Genomic DNA, 13,162 nt, shown 5'->3' with positions numbered 1-13,162 from the left:
TAGAAACTGTTTATCTAACTCTTTCAAAAAATTGTACAAGGAATTTATTATAGGAGTTTTATTTTTCAGTCCATCAGTCATGTCTGACTCTTCATGACCTCCTGGACAAGTTTTCTTGGCAAAGATATTGGCATGGCTTGCCATTTCCTTCTCCAGTGGATTAAGACAGACACCACACAGGGTCATATGGCTAGTAAGGGTCTGAAACTGGAATTCTGGTTTTCCTGATGTCAGGCTCAGTACTCTTTCCACTGAGACATCTAGCTGCCCCAGGGATTTTACTTTAATATAATTGACTAAGTAAATATAGTTCAGGAATTTAAGGCTTAAATTTTAGATCTATCTGCAAGTTACTTCAAAGAATGAGAGCGTTTGATTGCTGTTGTGGACTAAACCTCAATCAGGTTAGCCCCTACCGACCTGGTTTAGGTTTGATATTGGAACAAAATAAGACATCCATAGGTTATACAACAATTAACAAATGGAGATTTACTTAGCTATAGCAAGAGAAGAATATTCACCAAAGATAGGAATTGGGACATCTCTACTTGATTCACCTGAACCAATCTCCCTATCCTAAATTGCCCATTGTGATCCACTGTTGCAGCAAGCACCCCAGCATCCCCAGGGTGGCTGCCAACATGGGTTCTTAGATCTGCTTTTCTAAAGGAAAGCAACTCAAAATGGGTTAACAATCTTGCTTTAATCAATCAAACATATCATTTACCTAGTTCAAGGGAAAAAGTCAGCACCCTGAACTTCAGAGTATACAGACAGGTTACAAGCAGATGTTACAAGAAGACAGAGAAACAATTCAGCAGACAGGCCTCCAACTGTCTGACCGTTATAACCATACCTTACCAGAGAGGGAAGCACCAACATCTGGGTTTTCAAAGCTAGGGGGCTCAACGGCTGCCCAGAGTCTTATCTGGTCAAATCACATAACTCTTCTCAAAGTGAGCCCCAAAACAAAGCCTCACATCAGGGTTTATATATCCTTCTCCTGGCTCAGAGAATATCACAACCCTCTAGACCCATTGCCCAATCACAGAACACCAAGGTGTGGACATTCCTGAAAACCAAGCCTCCTGCCACAGGCTCACATTTAGCCTATTAAGGGGCAGAGTATATTTTCAAATCAAGGAGTCTCAGAGTCACGTAAGGCTATCAAAGGGCCTAGGGTCAGGGAAGATCTTAAATTTCCATTCCCATTCCCATAACATTGATAAGTCAAGAGTCTGAGAACCCCTAGAGTTCTTCATGGCTGCTTTGTACTTAGGTCAACAGTTAGAGTTTTTAGCAGTTTGAACCAACCAACTCTCGAGGAAAGTTCAATATTGTTATAGAAAAATGAATCTAACCTGCATGGCGAAGGGGTGAGAATATTGTTTCTATTACAACTCTGTTGTCAAGTGCATATTAGGGGCATAGACATACACTGCACACTACAATATACACCCAAGAAACTTCATTTTAATAATTGTTTTTATGAATATTCTGTCATAAAGGATATTATTTTTACTCATCAACCAATAAAACCCCAAATCTACTAAAAAAAAAAACTAACTTTCTTTTAGAAATACAAGTTTTTAAAATGAAACAAAATTCCACCATTTTTTGACTGGGCACACCTGTCATATCTTGTATTTATGACCATAATTAGGATCACAAGATTTAGAGATACAAAGGTGAAAATCCATAATTGTATAGCTGAGGAGACTGAGGCACAAAGGAGTTAGCCAACCTGCTCAAGATTTCTCAGGTTGAAAATAACAGAGCCAGGTTTTCTGACTCCAAATCAGGTGCTCTTTCCACTAGATCACACTGTTTTTCATTTACGTTTTCACTCATCTTTGGTATGATGGGGTCATTAAAAGTGTTTTTCAATTGGATATTACTGGGTTAGGTGCTGTAGGAGACAGAGAATTTTAAGACTGGGAGGAACTTTTGATATTATCTAATTTAACTTCCCTTATTTTAGAGGTGGGGAAGCTGGGTCTCATGGGCACACAATCACAAAGATATTTAATTGTAAAGTGGAACTCAAACCCCTATCTCTTGACTCCTGGGCTTCAGTTTTTTCTGATAGTCTAATTCTCATTCCACTTTGCTGTGCTGACTATAGCTGTAAATGAAATAAGCACTTAAGCAGCTTATAATCTAGTTTGGGAGACAAAAATAGTATGGATTAGAGAACAATTAAATGTGAAACTATGTTATATTGGGGGTAGCTTGATGACACAGTGAATAGAGTAGTGCCTGATGAGGTATGGGCTCTGGGGGCCCCCTTGAGCTCTCCTTGAGTCCTTGAGGTACAGGCCCTTGAACTCTGATTAAATAATCTCATTTGATGAGGCATTTGTATGAGGCAAGTCGTTTACTAGATTTCCCACCCTCTGTCACTAGACTTCCCCCACCACTGTTTGTGGTCTCCAGGTGGCCTCTATCGACTTCCCTCCCTTAATCACTCATTGACCTCATTAACTCCTCCTGAAGACCCTCCCCAAACTCCTCCCCTAGACCACCCACAGCCTTCTGTATATGACCTCATCCTGCGTAGAATGACCTAGTACAGACTTAACTCTGTGTCTAATACAAGCGAACTTTTAATAAACTTTACTTTTCTTTGGCTGAGAGAAAACTTGAGTTGAATTCATTTGGCAGGACCCAGCGTATTGGTATTTTAGGGTCTCCAGAGCAACCTTAACCCTCTTTATGGGTAACCTCTTCAGTTCCCAGCCTGGAGTTAAGAAGACTCATCTTCTTGAATTCAAATCTGGCCTCAGACATTTACTAGCTGTGTAACTCTGGGCAAGTCACTTAAACCTGTTTGCCTCAGTTTTCTCATCTGTAAAATGAGCTGGAGAAGGAAATGGCAAAACACTTCATTATCTTTGCCAATAAAGCCCCAAATAGAAGAGTCAGATATAACTGAAATGTCTGAACAAAATGTTGTATTGACTATAGATTCAAGGAAAGCCAGGCTTTGGAGGAAGAGTAGGATTTGGAAAAATGGAAGGAGTACAATCTGGTACAGTGGAAAAAATATTCAACTTAGACTCAAGACATTTGAAGTTTGAATCCAGGTTAGTATATTTAATAGCTTGGTGTAATGGGAATGCAGATTTGGAAGATCTTCCCTGCCCCTAGGCTAAGGTGCACCTGAAGCCTGGGGTGGGAGGCTTGTTTTTCAGTAGATACTTCTTGATTGGCCAGTGAGTCAATAAGGTTGTTACATTCTCTGAGCCAGGAGAAGTTTTGGGACTCACTTTGAGAAGTGTTCTGTGATTTGATCTGAATTCTGGGAAGCCGTTGTTGAGAGTCCCCCGGCTTTGAAACCCAGATGTTGTTTGGTATGGATGTAATGGTTGCACAGTTTGGAAAGCTGTGTACTTGATCTGTTTCTGTCTTGATAATACTGTCTGTATATTCTGAAGTTCGGGGTGCTGACCATTTTCCCCTGAACGAGGTAAACGATACATATCTGACTGATTAAAGTAAACTTGTTAACCCATTTTGAGTTGCTTTCCTTTATCAAAGCAGATCCAAGAACCTGTGTTGGCAGACACCCTGGGGAAGCCGGGGTGCTTGCTGCTACACGTGGTTAACATAGGAAAATGGCATAGTCTCTCTGATAATAAATTTCTTCATCTACAAAAAGGTAAAGAATATTTGTACAATCTCCCATGTAGGTTAAGAATTTTAGTATACTATGTATGTAGCCCATTGGGGAATCTCATTCCAGTAAGTTGCCAGTCATTAACACCACAGTTGCAACATCAATTGGTTTTTAAAAGACATTTATTTTGCAGATATAGCAAGAACAGAAGCACAAACATCCATCCCTTCCAGTATCTATTGGGGGATCACACCTTTTGTCTTTGGGGAGAGTGGACTCAGACAATGCAGGGTTTTGTGGTTTTTTTTTTTATAGTAAATTTTCTTTTATTTTTTAACCTGTTAACAAGCATATAAATTTTATTTTTCCCCAATTTTAACATTTTAAAAAGTATTGAGTTACAATTTCTATTTCTCCTTTTCTGCTCCCTGAGACAGTAAGCAATCTGATATAGTTTATACATGTGTAATCGTGTAAAATGACAATGAAGTTTTTTTTTCAATAGTGTTGGTTCCACCAAGTTTATATCCCAATGCAGCATTAATACTGACTGTCTTTGTTTTAGCTTCTATTAGACTAGGTCCTGAAAATTGCTCCTGACTATAAAGTGAATACTCATGGGAGCCTTGATGTTGAATTGTCTAGAATCTAGACTCTAAATGTATCATGAACTCTACTCTAGGACCTCCTTCCTAGTGGTTTACTCTCCAGATTTTTTGAAGCTTATTAGGTAGTAGCTATCTCCAGTCTCCTTAATTGAGAAGCAAGAAAAATAAATACAAAGGCAAAGAGCAGAAGCCCATACTCCCAGGTCACTTAGTCTTAGGTGTGCAGAGCCTGAGGCCTTTTCCTTTACAACACTACTCTCTTCTCTCACCTGAATGTAGCCATGTAGGAAAGAGACCCAAAACGACTGACTCTGGTAGGCTATTGACTATTGAAGGTCCCTAATGCCACTTCTGGCTACATAGCCATGAAAATCTTTCTCTTCGACATGTGATTACCAGACCAAAACCAGTTACAAAATACTTTCACATGCTCCAATTTGGGAGCAAGGCATTTCTATTATGCTTCATGTTGTTTCTCCAAAAGCAGGCTCCCCAGTTTCTTCCACATTTGGATTGTATCAGTTGTGTCAGCAAATGACTACTCAGAAGTCCTCCATTTTATATGTGTATGTGTGAATAATTTTAGGTAGAGAAAGTAAAGTGAGCAAACACAAAGAAAAGTAACTAAAAATGGTAACAAGAGACCTGGAGAAGACCTTTTACTGGAGCAAAAAGTGTGTTAGGAGAAATGGATCATAGATTTTGAGTTGGAAGCAGTATAATCTTCAGGATACAATGAGGAAAACTGAGGCGAGAGAAATTTTCTCCCCAGGTCATACAGAGTTACAATTTGAACCCAAGCCTTCTGACTATAAATCTGGTAATCTGTCCACTGTACCACTCCAAGCACTAGAAAATAAAATTGAATAGGTAGATTTTGGCTAGATTATAGAGGACCCTGAAAGTCAGGTAAGAGAGAATGGATTAGGGGATCTGTTACAGCAAGGGCCTTTAGATTTCAGGAAATGTGAACTTCTATTGGAAAAAATGCAACTTTATTTCGACAGAATTTGCTTCCTTTGTAATCCTAAATATTTTATTTTATGTATTTAAAAACAGTATTCTGAGAAGGCATGCAGAGGTTTCAAATTGCCAAAGCACTTCATGACACAGAAAAGGTTAAGAACCCATGAGTCATAGGTTCTTTAATAGTGAAAGAAAGAAAGAATGAATGAAAATGCATTTATTAAGGGCTTATTTTGTTCTGGGCAAGGTGTTGAAACCTTGTAATACAAATACAAACAGGAAGAATGCCTGCCCTTAAGGAGTTTACATTCTGATAAAGGAAGACAATGTATATAGCCTAACAGGTGTTTGGGACTAAGAAGTCAACTTAGATGGTAGAGTTAAAGGAAAATTGACTTTTTTGAACTTTCCAGGAATGGTAGTACTGATTTGATGTCTCTTGAGGGAATAAGGGAAGCAAAAGAATGACATTATAAAAACAGTATTTTAGGAAGATTACCCAGCCACCAATATGCCGAATTGACTTGGGTGGAGGAAGGAATAGAGAGAGGGGAACTGAAGGAAGGGAGATTAACTAGGAGATTTGTAACAATTCAGTAAACATGGTGCAACAAACATGTGAGGATCTTGGAAGTGGGAATGGAGAAGATGGAATTTGAACAAATAAATAAACAAGTCAAAGGAAGCTACCTCAGGGTATGAAAACTGGTTAGATATAGGGAAAAAAGGAGGAAGAATTAAAGACAATTATGATGATAATGATGATGGTTAATATTTATATTTATACAGTACTTTAAGGTTTGAAAAACACTTTGTGGCTCCAAAGTCATATGGAAGAGAACTCCTCTATTCTCCTTCTAAACACACAAATTAACCTTGATGTCCCCTGGAATGAATGAGTTTACTTATTTTAGGCTAATTTTCCTTTATAAAAGCATGTTGTCATTAAAAAAGATTTTTCTGAACGGATACAGATTTTAAAATAATTTGAGTCAAAATTAATTCTCTCGTTTTCCAGGACCGTTCCCTCCTTAAATTTTAAAAAGTCTATCATGATAGTCTGTTATAGAAATGATTGAGTTTTCTTTCAATAGACTACATGTGCATATACTATGTGAAATATTTTCTTTAAATGGCATGTTATTTATAAATTCTTGATTTGGAGAATGTCTTTTTTTTTTTTTTTTGGCCAGTCATATTTGGTATTTCTGAGAGTAAAAAAAAAAAAAGTAACTTAGTATCTGACTTGGCGGAGGGGGGGGGTCATACCTTTCTCAAGTAGTAGGCATAAAAGTAGCCATATAGAAAAATAAATAGCAAATTATTACAGCAAATTAATGATCGCATTTTACAGTCTAAAGGACCTAATTATTTGCCACAGAAATAATATCCCCACTGTATTTTATAAAAAGCTCTGCTTCATTTGGGAAGCCTTAAAATAAGTGGTCATATGATTAAAAAAGGAAACGATTCCTTGTAACCCCCTATTTCTGTAATGCCCCCATAGCAGGCGCAGCAGCTGTCCCGCTGCTGACATTCCCCGGCCCTGACATTCCAACTCTCTGAGGTCATGGACTGCAAGCATACGGGCTCTTCGCTCTTTTTCTCCGTATCCGTCCGCGTGGATGGAACAAGTAACGCCTCCCAGGGAACTTGCACCTTCACTACCCAGTGAGAGTCCGAGCGGATAGGAGCAAGGCAAAGGAACCTAGCGACCCTAGAGCTTCGTTTCTCCCCTATAAGCGACCCGCTTCTGGCCTGCTTAGCTGCCTGGGAGATGATTGCCAAGTTCACCGTCCGGGGTGCCTTTGTGTAGCCCGGCTCGGGGACCCCGGCTCTCGCGCCCTCACACGAGCCCGGCTCCCCCTGGATCTCTTGCCTGCAGGAGCTCCCTCGAGCGCTCTGTGGCCCCCCGCCCTCCTGCGAGTCCTTACCTAGTGGAATGATACACAGACCAAGTTTTCTGAGACAGGAAGTGAGGAATGTTTTCACTATGACTGAGTTGGAGGGGAGCCTGGCATGCCCTTCCCGACCCACGGGACGCAGTGAGACCCTTGTGAAGGAAGACCGGTGAGAGATGTCTTCCAGGGGAGAGCTCGAACTGTTTGCGTTTTGTGGCTGAGGATGCGTGACCTCAGAACCTCTTCAGCTGGATCACTGCAACAGGTAAGTAAGTAATGAGCAAGAGTAGACCAAGGGAGCCACCCTGGGCTCTCTTTGTTTGATAGTTTCATGCTGTCCTTTGGAAACTAAGTACCTCACTGTTCCCGAGAGACAAAACGTGTAACTTAGTGGCATTTTCTCTCATGAGTAGGTTTCTTCTGTGTACAGTTTGTTAGTCCTGGAAATCATGAATGCTATCGCTGTTCTCGAAGAGATAACGTTTCACTAAGAAATTCTTCCTTTCCATTTTCCACTCCATGGACTTGTCTATTAAATTTTCTTAATAGAGTACTTTCACTTATATTTTGATTCAACGTATCGTTTTAGGGTCTAATTCCAAACCAGATGGTTAATTCTGGCTACATTTCAGTCTGCTAAAGTGGTGCATACTTGTTGAGTTTGGCAAATAAAAACTTTTGGTTGGGGAGAGAGAGGAGGAGGTGTTTTTGTTTTATTTTGCTTAACAGGAGTGTGGCTACTGTGGGGAGAGAAATTCCTAGGTCTGTTAAATTCTGACTTGTGATTTCGGAGGATACTGATTAGATACTCTTGGCATGCTGGTCTCATTTTCTTTTTGCTGATAAAGCCTTATAATAGTGCGTGTGTTCGTGTGTGTGCACATTTAAAAAAATTCCATGTGATCAAAATGACACCAGCTGTTAGCCTAACACTAAATGACAGCTGCTAGATAAAAAAAAAAGCTTTTAATTTCGGATATAACAGTTGTATTTGTACAACAGTAAACGTAGTGCAACTAAGGAAATATTTTCTTAAGTTTTTACATTTGCTTGTATGGATATTTTTGTCATATGGGAAACAGGTTACAGTTCAAAGAAGTGGAGTTAGTAAATGTTGTTGCCTTCTTACTGACAGATGATAACACTTTAGTTGTTGCTTTATTTTCAGGTAGTTATTGTAACTTTTAAATGAGATGAAGCCTTAATAAGGAAAAGTTTCACAAAATAAAAAAGTTTTATTTCATTAAGAAACTTTGATCATTGGGAATAGTCAAAGAAATAACATCCTGCTTACAGAAGCAGATCTGCCTGACTTGTTTAAGACTTTCTACTGAAATGAAACGGTTAACTTATTACTTCTTCTATGCATTCTGTTTTCTTTAGTACTCAAAACTTTCAGTTTTAAAGTTTTTGTGTAGAAATAAGTATACGTCAGATATCATTTGTCAGTCATCCCAAAGCAATTGTCTGTAAATAATATGAAAACTTTTATCAGAGTTTAACTAGATAAATAAATATCAGAGGAGTCTTTTAAAATTTATTTATGCAATATTGAGAAAAAATACCTCAAGTTATCCCTAAAAGACAAAAATTGTGCTCAACCTCTACTCAACTTGGTTTTATTACAGATATTAACCATATAAACACAGTTTCTTAAACCCTATGTACAACATGCATTACAAAACAAAGACATAAAGAAGCTAAGAAGAGTGTAACTATGTTAACTTTGCTTTGGGCTAAGTAGAGCATCACTTTGAACACAAGAGAGTCTATTCTTTTCTTATAAAAGATTTCCTCCCAACAAATATCCTCCTCATTCCCCCCATCCCTAAGCCACTTCTAACAGTAGTTAGCTCTGAAGGGAAATTACACCTGGTTTAAGAAATAATTGTTTCCATGCTAACAAAATAAAACCACATTAGGTGAAAATCTTTATTTCTATTATCAGTGAGATTGTAAAAAAGAAAAAACACTTCAAACTTTTGGGTGTCTCCTCCCCCACCCCCATTTTTGCTCCATTTACTTAATCTGATGCTCAAGTTAATAATTAAATTATATAGTGTAGTATCTGTTGCTTTCAAGTCTTAAGTCATTTGTTTCTTTGTAGTGGAGAGCACAATATCTGAGACATCCTAGAATACAAACATTTGTATTCCCTCTTCATATGGACAAATGTCTTGTTTCTCATCTTTTGCTACTACTTGTCCTAGTGTCATCTGCTTTTTAAGGACTGTTCCATACTTTTCATGTTGAAATTTAAATTTGTTACTTAATAATATCATGGAAACTTTTTGGGGAAAATTATAACCAGAAATTCAACAAAAATACTTAGTAAGATGTAAAAGATTTTTGCTGTAGATTGACAATCTCCATCTTTTAAACAACTCTTACCTTTTTAGCTGTATGATAGGCTATTTCTCTACAACCCCTTATCAAAGGAGCTGGCATTTCCCTCCTTCCCCTCCCCAAAGCATACACAGCGTTACTATCTAAGCATTTTAAAGTATTAGAAATCCATATTTTTTATGGTTTATGAGTATACTTGTATTTAGTATATATAGTTTAGTATTTAGTGTATATAGCTTATGAGTATACTTGTAATGGGGTGACATCTGCATAGACTTTAGCATCTATTTTCCTAGTTGTTTTCAAGTTTAAAGTTTATTGTTACCTATATAGTTTCACTGGTCAATGATGGGGAAAATATATTCTTAAGAACTGTTGTCACTTTGGTCCATTTCTCTTACATAGTAGGTTGAGCTGCATTGTAAACCTCTCCAAGGCAGGGTCTTTGCTTTCTACCCTATTTTAAAAATTTCCTCCCTTATATTTGACATCCCTTAAATATTTCGAACATTTGGTAATGGGTGGAAACCTGTGCCTAGATAGCTGAGACCCTCAATAGCCTATGTCTATCCTGGCGTTCAGCTTCTCTACCAAGTCTACTTGCCTTAGGTTGGGGAGGAAAGTAGAACTAGGGAGCTGGAGATATGGGAAGCTGACCTGCTTCCCCTCCTCTGCCCCCAATTTTCTCTTTATATCTCTTGCCTTCCTCTTCTTTCATCTTCTTGGTTTCCTCCTTCCTTCCCCCCCATCTCACCCCATTTTTTTGGACCAGCCCAAGAACAGAACTTCTGGATGTCTGGTTCAGAGGGATAGTGTAGACTCTACTCTCTAAAAAATTATACATTCTAAATTACATGAAAGTCTTGGTGGCCATTGGTTGTGTCCTTAGTTAAATCTAGTTTTTTAGCCACAGTGTTTAAAGTCATATTATCCTCCATTTAGTCCTTAAACCCATCCAGTGAGGGATGTAGTACAAGTATAATATTAACACCATTTCCAGTTAGAGGAAACAAATACCTAGAGAGGTGAAAATGATTTGCCCAATGTCTTCAATCACTAGGGAATCAGATTGGGTTACCTCCCAAAGGATTATGTTAGTTGACAATTATATTACCCGTAATGTTTACAAAATTATTTGTGTATATTAAGTCATTTGATCAAGACAAGCCTTTTCTGCCCTCTCCCTCTTTTTCCTTCTCTCCTCACCCCATCCATAACCTAATAATAATACTTATCCTTATATAATGCTTCAAAGGGTTCATAAAGAAAGAACTTTACGCAAGTTCTCTTTTGATCCTCACACCAATTTCATCTCTCTGCACTGGGCATTCTCTTTGGGTATTCTCAATGTCAGGAATACTTCTCCACTTTGACTACTGACCTCCCTGGCTTCTTTAAGTCCCAACTAAAATCCCATCTTTTACAGGAAGACTTTCCCAACCCCTCTTAATTCCATTGCCTTAACCCTTTTAAATCATTTCTTATTTATCCTGTATATAGCTTTCTTTGTATATCGTTGCTTGCATGTTTCTCCCCCATTCGATTTTAAGGTCCACGAGGGCAGGGACTGTCATTTGTCTCTTTTTGTATCCCTACCGCTTAGCACAATGTCAGGCACATAGCAGGCGCTTAATAAATGTTTACTGAATTGAACTCAACCAAACCTGTGAGGTAGGAGCTGTCATCATCCCTGTTTTACAGATGAGGAAACCGAGTCTGAGACAGGGTTACACAGCTGGTAAGCATCTAAGTCAGGATTCGAATTCAGGTCTAGCTACACCACCCAGCTACTTCAACCTAGGTAGCTGAGACCTTAATAGCCTAGGTGTATCCTGGCATTCAGCTTCTCAACCGAGTCCACTTGCCTTAGGTTGGGGAGGAAAGTAGAACTAGGGAGCTGGAGATACGGGAAGCTGACCTGCTTCCCCTCCTCCACCCCCAATTTTGAGTGATAATTCTAAATTGTTTTTTTAAAAGCCATAGTATTTGGGGAAGAGCCCTGGATTTCTAGTTAGAAGACCTGAGTTCGAATCCTGCTTCTGCTTCTAACTTAAAGTATAATTCGGGAGATTCACTTTCTCTAGGCCACGTGTCAGAAGGGAGAGTTGGCTAGATGACCTTTGAGCTCTTTAAAGTCAGTGCTCTCAGAATCTGAGAGGGACCTCTTGGATGGGGGGAACCAGACCCTTCCTTTTAGCGGATCTGGGAGGAAAGGGGTGGGGAGGAGGCGTCGCCAGAACCTGATAATGCTGGGCGTGTGCTGTAGCTGCTGCTGCTGGTGCAGCTTTGGAGCCCCTTCCTGGAGGAACTCAAATGGAATGAGATCCCTCCCTTTCCAGGCTCCCCTCCCTAACTCCCCACGGCCCTGCATCTCCACCCTTCCCTCTGGTTTGCTCCGCTTCGAGCGCCTAAGGGACTGTTCCTAGCTGAAACCGGTCCCACCGGAAATGGACTTCGAACAAAGAGCGTTCCGCAGAGCTGCGCGAGGCTGGGGCGGGGCCATACTACTGCTACATTCTAGCCCCGCCTCTCTGGCTTCTGATTGGGGCCAGCTCTTCTTGGCATCAGGTTCGCCTGCGGGAGGCCTTTAATAAGCCAAGTTTGGGGCTTGCCTTGACTGGTCTACCCTGCAATGGTAATTCTTAGTCCCCCCCTGCCCGCCGCCCCATTCCCCCATTACTTACTGGACGTGTTTTTCCATTCCTACTGTCAGAGTTTCAGAAGTGAACAAAACATTTAAAAATGCATCTCAAAGCACTTTTATCAAGTTTATTCGTACTATGTGCCGGGCATTATGGGAGTTGTTGGGGATACATACACAGGCAAAGAAGTCTTTTCCCCCAGTAAGCTAATGCAGTGTTTGGGTTGGGGATGTAGCACCGCTTTAATGAAAGCTCAGGTGGACGATCACACAGGGGAAGGAAAGAACAAGAACCTGGTTAGGTTGGGGGGAGTGCATGACCTGAGGGAGACTATGTCTCCTTTAGTCACACCTGATCTGTTCATCTATGCCATAATGACAGAGAAGATTGGACTCAAGGTCTGCAGAGCCGGATTCTTGTCCCAGTTCTGTTAGTACCTAAGGGGAAGATCCCTGGACAAATCGCTATCCTCTTAGCTGCAGTTTCCTAATCTGTAATAATTGTGGCATCTTCATAACCTTTTAAAGAATGCATAGGGCTCACCACCGCTACTACCTTCCAGTTTCCTCAGCCCTGAAATATGGTTTTGTAATGGTTTTTACAGGGATAAATAGTATTAATCTCTAAAGAAAAAAAGAATGTAAAGGGCTTTATGTGCATTATTTCATTGGATACTCAACTCTGAGAGAAGTAGCTACTGATAATTTGTTGTGTGTTAATTCGTTTCAATCGTGTTTGACTCTTTATGATCCCATTTATGATTTTCCTGACAAAGGTATTGGAATGGTTTGCCATTTCCTCTTCCAGCACATTTTTTTAGAGGTGAGGAAACTGAGGCAATCAGGGTTGAGTGTCTTGCCTAGGGTCACACAGCTAGTAAGAGTCTGGGACAAGATTTGAATAAAGATCTTACTGAGGCTAGGCCTGGCACTCTATCCACTGTACTGCCTACTTGCCTTTCTGATATTAACACCATTTAAAAATGAGGAAACTGAGATTCACAAAACTTAAGTAATTGGAAACTGAGTTCCTGTTCAAGTCTTTCTGAGCTCTTGAGTCCAGTGTGCTTTCCAGTATTTC

General features: G+C 39.7%; 1 protein-coding gene across 1 annotated transcript in view; it reads left to right on the top strand.

The window, feature by feature from the left end:
• Positions 1-6,770: 6,770 nt before the first annotated feature.
• PTPN21 (protein tyrosine phosphatase non-receptor type 21) overlaps positions 6,771-13,162 on the top strand; it is a 115,717-nt gene continuing 109,325 nt past the window's right edge. The window contains exon 1 of the mRNA XM_069092382.1: positions 6,771-7,359. The gene's annotated coding sequence lies outside the window, so the exon portion shown is untranslated. The remainder of the gene's footprint in view (positions 7,360-13,162) is intronic.

This window comes from Petaurus breviceps, unplaced genomic scaffold (genome assembly GCF_028583685.1).
Source record: "Petaurus breviceps papuanus isolate PSGF00001 unplaced genomic scaffold, PetGlider_PUasm1.0 189, whole genome shotgun sequence".
In the NCBI taxonomy this organism is placed as follows: domain Eukaryota; kingdom Metazoa; phylum Chordata; class Mammalia; order Diprotodontia; family Petauridae; genus Petaurus; species Petaurus breviceps.
This window is presented reverse-complemented; position numbering and strand designations above follow the sequence as displayed.